The sequence below is a fragment of the Leucoraja erinacea genome, chromosome 1 (assembly GCF_028641065.1).
Source record: "Leucoraja erinacea ecotype New England chromosome 1, Leri_hhj_1, whole genome shotgun sequence".
Lineage (NCBI taxonomy): Eukaryota > Metazoa > Chordata > Chondrichthyes > Rajiformes > Rajidae > Leucoraja > Leucoraja erinaceus.
The window spans coordinates 42,848,881-42,862,548 of NC_073377.1; the positions used below are offsets into that span (position 1 = coordinate 42,848,881).

A 13,668-nucleotide genomic window follows, 5' to 3' on the forward strand; every position below is an offset into this window, starting at 1 on the left:
TCATACTTGTCATTGTGCTACGCAGCTACTACATTTGAGCTGTCATAAAAAAAGCCTCTTACACTTAGACTAACTCATCTGCCGAGAATTTAATATATATTTCAACCAGGTTTGCTATTTTTTTTTTAATATGATGAAATGTCTCCAACTGTGATCGTGGTTATAGTTGGGTGGACTGCAGATATCTTTGATGGATGATGCCCTGGAATGGCATCAAGAGTATGTTACTACAAGCAACTGTGTCTGGGATATGTATAAATGGTGCATGTATAGGGATATTGCTGGAGGGCCAGTGGTGGGAGAAAAAATGCTGACATCTTAAAAGAGGTCAGCAGTTTCCCAATCTACAGTATATTGCCAAGAAATGAAATTCGCGCTGGACAGACAACTCGCAACAAATCTGTTCTGACCTAGTTCACAAGGTTGCATTAGTGCCTCTAAGCCAATGCCAACATGGATGATCAACATCACCGTGGTAGCAATCTATTCTTTAATGGGAGCAATGTATTCTCAGTTGTCAACTGTCAACCCTTGTATGATTATTTGACATCTAGTAGTTTTCATCGGAGCATCCTGCAACTCCACTGAAAAGAAGACTTTGGATGACTTTTGTCTGTGCCTGCATAGAATCCGCTGCCTTTTGGAAAGTGAAAATATTCTAAGGGCATTGATGGGAAAATAGTGAGAATAAAGAAATTCTAACGTCGGTACATCTAGATTTAGCAATAAAAGAGGGAAGGATAAAGGTGATGTCAAGATACAGATTGTGCCAAAATTTTTGTTTGCAAAGTTGACTGGAAAAGTGGGTGAGTGTCTCCAAATATTTGCCTTGCATACGTGTATGCAGGGCCGGATTTACGCATAAGGCAAGGCAAGTTTATTTGTATAGCACCTTTCAACAACAAGGTAATTCAAAGTGCTTTACATAAAACATTATAAGCATTGGAAAGAAACACATATTAAATGACATTTAGATGTAAAACGATTATTAGATTATTCAGATAAAATAATTACAAAATTAAAAGCAACCAAATAAAATATTTAAAATAGAATAAAACCAGGAATAGAAGTTACAATGCAGTATAGGTAATTAATAAATTGTATTGTTTACTGAAAGGCAGTGGCAAACAGAAAAGTCTTCAGTCTAGATTTAAAAGAGCTGAGAGTTGCAGCAGACCTGCAGTTTTCTGGGAGTTTGTTCCAGATATGTGGTGCATAAAAACTAAATGCTGCCTCTCCATGTTTAGTTCTGACTCTGGGGACACAGAGCAGACCTGCCCCAGACGATCTGAGAGGTCTGGGTGGTTCGTAGCTAAGCAGAATATCAGAAATGTATTTTGGCCCTAAGCCATTCAGTGCTTTGTAAACCAACAGTAGTATTTTGAAATCAATTCTTTGAAAGACAGGAAACCAGTGTAAAGACCTCAGAACTGGAGTAATGTGATCTACTTTTTTGGTCTTAGTGAGGACTCGAGCAGCAGCGTTCTGAATTAACTGCAGCTGTCTGATCAACTTTTTAGGGAGACCTGTAAAGACACTGTTACAGTATTCGAGCCTGCTGAAGATAAATGCATGGACAAGCTTAAGCTTCGGGCCTCGAGATCTAGGGGGGCCTACTCACCTCGCTGCCTCACCTACATACAGTAGGATCTAAAAGTGTCACACTGTCACTGTCGGGTAGTCATGGTCCTCTAGTCGTGGGGGTGAGGTATTGGGAGGGAGGGGGCCTCACAAGTGAAATAGCTTAGGGCCTCTCTTCATTTAAATCCGGCCCTGCGTGTATGTACTGAAAAATTTATCACCGGTTTTATATCTCACTACATCTCTGTCGTAGTGATCCATGCAACAATATGAATTGCCCAAAGTCTCTGTCAGCGCAAGTTTGTGCTCAGCAGGGATCACTTAAGAGGTTGCCACGTTATTCTACAATATTAAAGCAAACCTGGCAAACAAATGATTTTCACTCAATTGTTTTGCTACACCAAAGAATCGCTCCTTATCATCCTCCTTGGTAAATATTTGCAATTATATTGTAATCCAAGGGGTATGTCCACTAATGTAGCTACATCTAGGGGCAACTGGTTTGTACAGAGGATTTGGAGACAAAGTCCTTTGGAAGCTGGTACACCGCACCCTGTATGCAGGGCGGGCCTTAGGAGGTGCGGTGCCCAATTGGGAAGATTTGTTCGTAAAAATATAAATAAATAATTATAAATGAGTCACGTGTCGCGAGTAACATGACAATTCAGGGGAGAGTTCCTTTCACACGTGTGGGGAGTCTAGCCAGGGATAAAGTTGCGGGAGCGTTGAGAAGGAGGGGGTCTGGTTCATGCCAGTAACACACACTCACCGCTGCCGCGGCGCTCCGGGTGCGGAGCTACTGCATTGTGGCCGGGGAAGGAAGCAGCTCGCGTGGCTACGAGCGGCATCCATCATCGGATAGCGGAACCGACTGCCATCTCAGCGCCTTCTGCCGGCCCGCTCACCTCTGGCAGTGCTCTCCCTCTGAACAGTGAGGGGACCAGCTCAAGAGCAAAGATCATAGAGCGTAGTGGGTCAGCGGGTAATTGATAACATCACAGCGGGCGATGGAGCTTAGTCATGTGTCATCGCGAACAAGGGATCAATTGAGGTGACTAGCCCTGACATATGGAGTAAGCTCCACCGTTCACTTACCCGCTCTTGAGCTGGATGATCCCCGGCCGACCCCCTCCATCTCAACCGTCCTGCCCTCCCCGCTACTTTACCCCTGGCCAGACTACCCACACACTCTGAAAGGAAGTCCCCCCCCCCCCCCCCCCCCAGCAGCACTGTCCTTTTACAGCCGCTTCCCACTTTACAGCCGCTTCCCATCAGCTGCTAGCAATGAGAGATAGACTTGGCTATATCTCAGTACAGCAACATCGTTCTTGATGTTTCTTTGCTAATAACCTAACCTTCGGCCTCCAATATGCAGGTACATTTTCTAGCAATGTTACAAAATTTTGAGATTTAAAAAATCGAGTCTGCAAAAGTGTTTGCTCGTCTCCGTCCTAAATGGCTTACTCCTTATTCTTAAACTGTGGCCCCTGGTTCTGGACTCACCCAACATCGGGAACACGTTTCCTGCCTCTAGCGTGTCCAAGCCCTTAACAATCTTATATGTTTCAATGATATCCCCTCTCATCGTTCTAAACTCCAGAGTGTACAAACCCAGCTGCTCCACTCTCTCAGCATATGACAGTCCCGCCATCCCGGAATTAACCTTGTAAACCTACGCTGCACTCCCTCAATAGCAAGAATGTCCTTCCACAAATTAGAGGACCAAAACTTGCCGTAGTAGGACCTGGTGTCCTATATCACTATTGTATGTTCATGATGGAAATAAGAATACTCTGTATATTCATTACCTTTGAATTGTTTTTTTATTTAATCCTCCCATAATTTCTGAGTTCCATTTCACAATATCTATCAGACATACAGAATGTTGCAAGGTAATATCTTACCCAAATTCCGTATCACAAAATATGCCATTGTTTCAGCAACATTATGACAAAATACAGAATGTGGGTTATTTGTTATCAGTCAGTCACCCCCATCCCAGAAACAACAGAACTTAAAGAAGAACATTTGTTTTACTAATTTACGAGCATGTACCATATCCAACATGCTATTGTGATAATTGCATAAAAGGTATTATTGTATAAGAAATTTGGTGTGGAATGATAATCCATCTCATTTAGGCAAGTCCCAAGCTATAGATACTTTCCCCCCACCCCCAATCCCCCTCGCCCGATCTTCATTTGACCGATCTTTTACTCAGCTGCTGTAATGTTTCCTTCCTATCAAAATCTCTGTGTAACATCTCTGTCCCTATCTTCCAATTCCCACTTTGAAATAAAATACAACTTACGACTTAAAATTTCGCAGCAGGATCGCTATATAAATGCAAATATATGGTATTTTATCCTAGCATCCCCCTCCCCTTACCACCACACAAGAAGCGTAACTTGAAACGTTTACATTTGGATAAGTTCGATACGGACCAGGAATGAAAATTAATAGCTATGAATCGATTAACAGCGAGCTACGAGGTTAGATTGAAACACCTGTCAGAGGGCTAAGAAACAATCCTGAGTTGACGGCGTATTGTTTTCAGTGAGCCTTTTGCAGCGACCTCACCATATTCTGGTTAAATATTCTTTCCAGGGAAATCTCCTGTTTCACTTTGAAATTATATTCATTTATAACAGTTTGTAACATCAGTAACCACCTTAATGTTTATGCGTTTAGTACCGGGTATGCTTGAAACTATTTATTGTAATGTACTGTAAATTCTTTTTAAAACTACATTAACCAGGTGTGAAAATTACACTGAATCGAACGATGATTGAAAATGCGTGGGAATCGACTAATCGCGATCCTGCTGCGAAATTTTAAAGTCGAAAATTGTATTTTATTTCAAAGTGAGAATTTGAAGATAGGGACAGAGATGTTACACAGAGATTTTAAACTCCGGAGAGCTCTTGGGTGAACTCGCACAGTGGGACAGGGCTTGAGGTAGCATCTATGGAGCGAAGGAAATAGCCAACGTTTCGGGCCAGGTCTGAAGAACGGTTACGGCCCGAAACGTTGCATATTTCCCTCGCTCCATAGAGGGGGGGGGGGGGGGGGGGGGCAGGGAGTCAGATAGATTGCGCAATGACAGGGGGGGGATCCCAGTGTGAGATTGAGTTACCTGTCAGAGGGCGTACAGCGTTCCCACATCCCTCTGCTCCACCAAGCAAGGCACACTCCTCTCTCCCCTCCGCCCTCTCTCCCCTTCCTTCCCCCATCATCCCCCCCTCTCTAAAGAAGGAGGGAGAGGGAGGTAGTGGGAGAGGGAGATCTAAAGGGTAACTGGTTTTGGTCTCCATTCATCTCACAAAGGGCAGCCAACAGTGATGAGGCAGAAGGGAGAACTCTCTCTCTCCCCTTTTCTCTCTATCTCTCTCCCCCTCTCTCTCTCTCTCTCTCCCTTCTCCTCCCCCACCTTCCTCTCTATCTCCTCTCCAATTTCCCCTCTCTCTCTCCCGTTCTCTCCCCCCTTCCTCTCTCTTCTCTCTCAAATTCTCTCCCTCTCCCTCTCCCTCTCCCCTCCCCCACTCCTCTACCCCCCAGCCACGTTTATATCTATAGTTCACTCCACGAGTGTGTGTGTGAGAGCCGAGCAGTTTCTCATTCTGACTCTGCTCCGTGAGCTGCTCGTATTGACAGTGTCCAACTCTTAACTGAAAACGTGTGGTTTGCATCTGAAAATCCCCCCTCTGTCTGTCCACGGCTCCCCCCCCACACACACACACACACACACAGAGACACACACGCAGATAGAGAGACACACACACAGCCACAGGGACACAGAAACACACACACAGAAACACAGAGACATACACAGACACAGAGTCAGACACACACACACACATACAGACAGACACACACACGGACAGACAGACAGACAGACAGAGTTAAATCCCACCCGTACCCCGGCCCAGACATTAACCCCGACACCAATGTTAACACAGACTCAAACCTCCAACCTGGTCTGCTGTTGTACTGGCACCGAACGAGTTAACACAACCCCCAGATCTGTTTATCCACAGATTGTCTCCCTCCCGCAATTATCCAGCCAGTTGTCTTTCGCTTCTGCTCCCGGCGTTTAACGTTGAAAACTCACGGCTGAGTTTGCTGCGGTTCTGGGGTTTGCTGCCCTGTGGACTCCCCCCCTCCCCTCTCCCCTCCTCGTCTCGGCCGCTCCTGCGGCAGCGAGTGACACAATTTACGCATTTACTGAGGAATGGGTATCGATATGCATTGATGACCCATTGTTGTTAACTAATGGCTGTTAACTGCTAGCAGTTAACACATCGTTTATTATACACAGCAGTTGTTATCCATGTTCATTTTGTAAAAAAATCCGTATGGCAAATATTATTGTTTTAATCTTTATTTAACAAAGCAAATTTGTATTTCTATATGAAATACGGAAAATTAACGCGGGGCCCAATTTGGAAAAATCGGTCCAATCGACCTAGGACCGACCCTGCCTGTATGCTTGAACTTCAAAGCACCATACTCTTGTGAAATTAGTACCACAGCCAAATTTAATAAATTAACAACTGTTGCAATCAATACTTTTAAATAACAATGTTGGGTATTTGGATGGAAGGAAGCGACCTGGTGCTGAACATATATTCAATTGTGCAAAGGTATTAAGCTGATATGTGGATTTCCACCTTTGCAGCGCTGACATCAAATCAACATTGTACACTGGTATCATGACATTTTACTGTATGTTCTGATGACCTATTGCCTGAAGCAGCAGTGTTCATGGCATGGCACAAATATGGCTTATGGTCAGCAGCAAACTGATTGGAACTAATATATACAGTGCATTCAGAAAGTATTCTGACCCCTTCACTTTTTTCATATGTTGTTACGTTACAGCCTTATTCATTAAATTCATTATATTTTATCATCAATCTACACACAATACCTAATAATAAAAAAGTGAAAACAGGTGTTTAGAAATGTTTGCAACGTAATTGAAAATAAATAACTGAAATATCAAATTTACATAAGTATTCAGACCCTTTGCTATGACACTCAAAATTAAGCTTCGGTGCATCTTATTTCCATTGATCATCCTTGAGATATTTCTACACCTTTATTGCCGTCCACAAATGGTAAATTAAATTGATTGTACATGATTTGGAAAGGCACACACCTGTCTATATAAGATACACAAAAAAAAAGCTGGAGAAACTCTGTCTATATAAGGTCCTGCAGTTGACAGTGCAAGTCAGAGCAAAAACCAAGCCATGAAGATGAAGGGATTATCTATAGACCTCCAAGACAGGATTGTGTCGAGACCCAGATATGGGGAAGGGTATAAAACAATTTCTGCAGCATTGCAGGTTCCCGAAGACTACAGTGGCCTCCGTCATTCTTAAATGAAGAACTTTGAAACCACCAGGACTCTTCATAGAGCTGGCCGCCAGCCAAACTGAGCAATTGGGGGAGAAAGGCTTTGATCAGGGAGGTGACCAAGAACACGAAGGTCACTCTGACAGAGCTCCAGAGTTCCTCTGTGGAGATGGGGGAACCTTCCAGAAGGACAACTATATCTGCAGCACACCATCAATCAGCCCTTTATTGGTAGAGTGGCCAGACAGAAGCCACTCCTCAGTAAAAGGTACATGACAGCCCGCTTAGAGTTTGCCAAAAGGCACCTAAAGTACTCTCAGACCATGAGAAACAAGTGTATTTTTTCTGATGAAACCAAGATTGAACTATTTGGCCTGAATGCCAAGCGTCACGTCTGGAGGAAACTAGGCAACGCTCATCACCTGGCAAATACTATACCTATGGTGAAGCATGGTGGTGGCAGCATCATGCTGTGGGGATGTTTTTCAGCGGCAGGAACTGGGAGACTAGTCAGGATCGAGGAAAAGATGAACGGAGCAAAGTACAGAGAGATCCTTGATGAAAACCTGCTCCAGAGCATTCAGGACCTCAGACTGGGGCGGAGGTTCACCTTCCAACAAGACAACGACCCTAAGCACACAGCCAAGACAACACAGGAGTGGCTTTGTGACAAGTCTGTGAATGTCCTTGAGTGGCCCAGCCAGAGCCCGGACTTGAACCTGATCGAACATCTCTGGAGTGACCTGAAAATCGGTGTGCATCGACGCACCCCATCTGACCTGACAGAGCTTGAGAGGATCTGAAGAGAAGAATGGGAGAAATTACCTAAACACAGGTGTGCCAAGCTTGTAGCGTCGTACCCAAGAAAACTTGAGGCTGTAATCTCTGCCAACGGTGCCTCAACAAAGTGCTGAGTAAAGGGTCTGAATACTTATGGAAATGTGATTTTTAATTACTTTGCAAACATTTCTAAACACCTGTTTTTGCTTTTTTATTATGGGGTATTGTGTACAGATTGATGATTTAAATTTTTTTTTTTTTCGAATAAGGCTGTAACGTAACAAAATGTAGAAAAAGCGAAGAGGTCTGAATACTTTCCAAATGCACTGTAGCTGTATCTTTGGATGTTTGAATTTTTCCAATTTCAGAACATTGAAACCTGTTTAAAAAAAACATTCTAATTTGTTTTTCTTCAAAATGAGAGAGAGAGAGAACTGAGTTTACATTCCCGGTTGTCTTTGTACATTATGAACTGGTGCAAAGATATAATTTTATTAATGTGGCCCAGAGGAGAAAAAATTACTGAAATTTACATTGATTTTCTCTGAAGAAAACATTTAATATGAGGCAAAGCCCAAGAGTGCACGTAATCAATATCACGTTTGTTGCTTTTGTTGTTGTTTTATTTCCTCGTGGTGTATTGGCGTATTGTTAAGCAGTTGAACAATCACTGCTGATTGTTTTTGAGGCAGATCAATAATTTCCATACATAACGCTTATTAACTGTGGTTTAAAATCAATGATGTGCAACTATTACATCTTTACAGTAGAGAGCATAAAACCTTTCATTTCTGTTTTTGTGACATTGTTTATTGGAAATGTAATATTTTAAGAAACATCTTTTGATTGCATTTATTGATTTTTAAATATGAAAGCATGACCTTAGGTAAAGTTTTAATTTTGAAATAAAACTACAAAAAAGCCACATTGATGAAGTTCAGTTTATTGTCACGTGTACCAAAGTACAGGTTAGCTTTTGTTGCGTGCTAACCAGTCAGCGGAAAGACAATACGTGATTACAATCGATTCATTTACAGTGTATACAGCAGATACATAATAAGGGAATAACGTTTAGTGCAAGGTAAAGACAGTAAAGTCCAATCAAAGATAGCCCGATGGTCACCAATGAGGTAGACAGTAGTTCAGGACTGCTCCCTAGTTGTGATAGGACGATTCAGTTGCCTGATAACAGCTGGGAAGAAACTGTCCTTAAATCTGGAGGTGTGTTTTTTCACACTTTTATACCTTTTGCCCAGTGGGAAAAGGGAAAAGAGTATGGCCAGGATGCTACTTGTCCTTGATTATGCTGCTGGCCTTGTTGAGGCAGCATGAGGTATAAATGGAGTCAATGGAAGGGAGGCTGTTTTGTGCGATGGTCTGGGCTGCGTCCACAATTAGCTAATTTCTTGAGGTCTTGGATGGAGCTGTTCCCAAACCAAGCTGCGATGCTACCCAACAAAATGCTTCCTATTTTGCGCATCTGTCGCAGTTGGTGATAGTTGTTGGAGACATGCCAAACTTCCTAAGCCTTCTATGGAAGTCGAGGTATTGGTGTGCTTTCTTTGTCGTTGCTTCAATATGGGTGGCCAGGAGAAGTTGTTGGTGATATTGACTCCTCGGAATTTAAAGTTTTCAACCATCTCATTAAAAAAACATTTAAAAAATCCAGAACATGGGGCAGGAATGTGCTTAATCTTTCACCTTCTCCAGGTTTGTCCCCTCTGCTGAGCCAGATGCTGCACAGATCCCAATTACCTTAAGGCTTTGGTTTTACAACTGACTCACAGCAACAGCAGGCTGGGAATGGCAATCAGGACTCCATACATTGCATGTTATGGCCCCATCCGAGCACCATCTAATGGTTGACAGGTTATGCTGTTGAAGGCCCATCGCATTGTTTATAAAATATCTGCAGTAATCATTTGAAATTGAGAGATTAAAGAGATATGCTGGTAACTGATTTCCAGTGGATTCTGTATTAAGTTGCCACACTATGTGGTCTAGTGTGTGTGTTCCGGAGTGTGTTGATGTGCATTCTGCACCTAATTAGATTTCTATGAAATTGCTCGCTGGTCAGTGAAATCAAGCTAAATTGCTCAAGAACATTTCCTCCATTGTAAGGCTGTTTTATGAAATTTAGGAATTCATGGGCTTTTAATGCATGCTATACACAACATTATTATGTTATAACCAGGCAGTAAGAATTGTTTCCATTTTCCACTCATTCTTACATTAATGTAATAGGGAATGGCTTTCTGAGCTGGGGAATGTTGAGGCTGAGAATTATGCTCATTGTTTTGGAAAAGGACAAACTGATTTATTGAATACTGTCAATGTTGAGGCTTGGAATCACAGCACATATGGACTTTATCTTGCACTAAACATTATTACCTTTTAGAAATATAGAGACATAGAAAAATAGGTGCAGGAGTAGGCCATTCAGCCCTTCAAGCCAGCACCGCCATTCAATATGATCATGGCTGATCATCCAAAATCAGTACCCCATTCCTGCTTTTTCCCCATATCCCTTGATTCCTTTAGTCCTAAGAGCTAAATCTAACTCTGTCTTGAAAACATCTAGTGAATTGGCCTCCACTGCCTTCTGTGGTAGAGAATTCCACAGATTCACAACTCTCTGGGTGAAAATGTTTTTCCTCATCTCAGTCCTAAATGACCTACCCCTTATTCTTAAACTGTGACCCGTTGGTTCTGGACTCCCCCAACATCGGGAACATTTTTCCTGCATCATCTAGCCTGTCCAATCCCTTAAGAATTGTATATGTTTCTATAAGATTCCCTCTCATCCTTCTAAATTCCAGTGAATGCAAGACCAGTCGACCCATTCTTTTATCATATGTCAGTCCCACCATTCCGGGAATTAACCTGGTGAACCTACGCTGTGCTCCCTCAATAGCAATAATGTCCTTCCTCAAATTAGGAGACCAAATTGCACACAAGTATCCAGGTGTGATCTCACCAGGGCTCTGTACAACTGCAGTAGGACCTCTTTGCTCCTAAACTCAAATCCTCTCACAATGAAGGTCAACATGTCATTAACTTTCTTCACTGCCGGCTGTACCTGCATGCTTACTTTCAGTGATTGATGCACAAGCAGACCCAGGTCTCATTGCATCCCCCCTTCTCCTAATCTGACACCATTCAGATAATAATCTGCCTTCCTGTTCTTGCCACCAAAGTGGATAACCTCACATTTATCCACATTTTACTGCACCTGCCATGCACCTGCCCACTTACCCAACCTATCCAAGTCACTCAACAGACTCATAGCATCCTCATCTCAGCTTACACTGCCACCCAGCTTTGTGTCATCCGCAAACTTGGAGATGTTACATTTAACCATATATAACAATTACAGCACGGAAACAGGCCATCTCGACCCTTCTAGTCCGTGCCGAACACGTATTCTCCCCTAGTCCCATATACCTGCGCTCAGACCATAACCCTCCATTCCTTTCCCGTCCATATAACTATCCAATTTATTTTTAAATGATAAAAACGAACCTGCCTTCACCACCTTCACTGGAAGCTCATTCCACACAGCCACAGCCACGATTTAATTCTCTCGTCTAAATCGTTAATATATATTGTAAATAACGGGTCCCAGCAGAGCGTAGCAACACCCAACTAGTCACTGCCTGCCATTCTGAAAAGGAACTTTAGAAATACAGAAACATAGAAAAATAGGTGCAGGAGTAGGCCATTCGGCCCTTCGATGATCATGGCTGATCATCTAAAATCAGAACCCCATTCCTGCTTTTTCCCCATATCCCTTGATTCCTTTAGCTAATTCCCACTCTTTGCTTCCTGCCACCCAGGTCTCTATCCATGTCAATACCCTACCCCCAATAACATGTCCCATAATTTTGCACACTAATCTCTTGTGTGGGACCTTGTCAAAGGCTTTTTGAAAGTCCAGATATATCACATCCACTGGTTCTCCCTTATCCATTCTACTTGTTACATACTCAAAAAATTCCAGAAGTTTAGTCAAGCTTGATTTCCCCGTCATAAATCCATACTGACTTTGACCGATCCTGTCACTGCTTTCCAAATGTGTTGTTATTACATCTTTAGGTAGACCAAAAAGCTAGAGAAACTCAGCGGGTGAGGCAGCATCTATGTGAAGGAAATAGACAACGTTTTGGGTCGAGACCCTTCTTCAGACTCGGCGACGTTTCGGGTCGAGACCCTTTTTCTAATCGACTCAAGCATCTACCGATGTAAGCGCATTTGGTAGAGAGGAAGGACTAGTCTATAATTCCCTGTTTTCTCTCTCCCTCTTTTCTTAAAAAGTGGAGTTTCATTAGCTAATGTCCAGCCCAAAGGAACAGATCCAGAGTCTATAGAGCATTGGAAAATGATCACCAATGATTTATCCCGTATCTGTACATTGTGGATTACTTGATCACTTTTTGCTGGACCTCGGAACACATGACAGTGGTAATAATAATAAAATATAAATTAGTGTTAATGCATGTGTCAGACTGTAGCAGTGCTGTCAACAATAACCATCAAATGTCCAAGTAGGACATTTTAACAAGTCTGCATAGATTAGAAATCTTAAATTTTTACATTACAAAGTAATGGAATGATTCTAGTAGTGTCATTCAGCATTGTTTCTGCTCTAAGTAGCTTTTTATAGGACACTAGACCAAGTGCAGACCTGTTGGGTCTGTTCCCCCAACGTACATAAAAAGAAGAAATGTTTTGAGGAGTGCAAAATCGGATGTAAAATGAATGAGCTAGCGACCTGGTAAAAATGACGGAGTTCAATGATGGAGTGCTGGTGTAGCATGGAATCAAAGGCCGATTGTGGCACCCACAAGACAGCTAGGCAGAAACACACGCACGCAGCCACAGAGTTTTAAATATAGATAGATGACTAGACTAAGTGGGACCCCTTGGGTCCCTTTGTCACACGGGAGGCCTGGTACCCCAACGCAATATTCCACTTCTAAGCCATAGCCCACAACTGCGCATGATCAGCTCACGGTCCCGCACTAAAGGCAGAAGTTAAGTTAAAGTTAATAACTTTGCATTTAATATTTCCGTTACCTCGCCATCCCTCTTCCTACTCCTACTCTTCCCCATCCCCTTCATCCCCCAGCATTCCGTTCCCTTCCTCTTGACCCACCACTTCTTTCCCCTGTCCTCCTCCCCTCCCCCACTCTCTCCGTCACCTCTTCCTTCCTCTCCTTGGTAGGGGTGGGAGAGTGGGAGAGTGAGGGGTGTATCAGTTGTACAGTGAATAGGGAGAGGGGGAGGGAAAGAGAGTGGAGGGATAGAGGAAGGGGTAGAGAGGGAGGGAGGGTTGGGAGAGAGGGAGGGTGAGGGGTGTATCAGTGTATAATGCGAGTCTGTGACTCCTTTCTCCCTCGCCACGCCACTCTCTCACTGTGTCTCTATACCCTCACCCTTCCCCTCTTCCACTTTGATCCCCTCCCCTCCTCCACTCCTAGCGGTGCATCAGTTCGATATAGAGTCATTTAGACACTCATTAGGAGTGTGTGAACACAAATGGGGCGTTTGGACGGTGTAAACTGTTTGTGACCCTCTAAGTCCATGCAAGGGGCGTTTAGACTCTCGAACCCCATCCCAGCTAGAGATGGGATTCTCGACCCATCCCTGAGTTATGTTAAAAACCTCTAAACTCATTAAGAATATCTCAACGTTTCTTGATGGTCGGAACACAGTCTAATGAACTCTGTTGATCCACGGGCGTTCAGACACTCCCAGAGAGGTTTGGCCCGTCCCACCTCAAGTCAGCAGAAGTTTGCGCCCTCTAAACGTTATCCATCTAAATGCAAACCCAATGGGCTTGTGAACCTCTAAATGCACCCAACAGGCGTTTGTACCCTCTAAATGGGAACCAGTGTTGGATTTGACCCTCAACATGAATCCCATGGGCGGTTGGCGTCTTTATCC

At 43.3% G+C, this 13,668-nt stretch overlaps 1 protein-coding gene across 4 annotated transcripts in view; it reads left to right on the plus strand.

Annotated features, from left to right (window-relative positions):
* Window positions 1-13,668, plus strand: part of LOC129696097 (protein unc-13 homolog B-like) — a 411,098-nt gene that overhangs the window by 167,423 nt on the left and 230,007 nt on the right. The window lies entirely within an intron of this gene.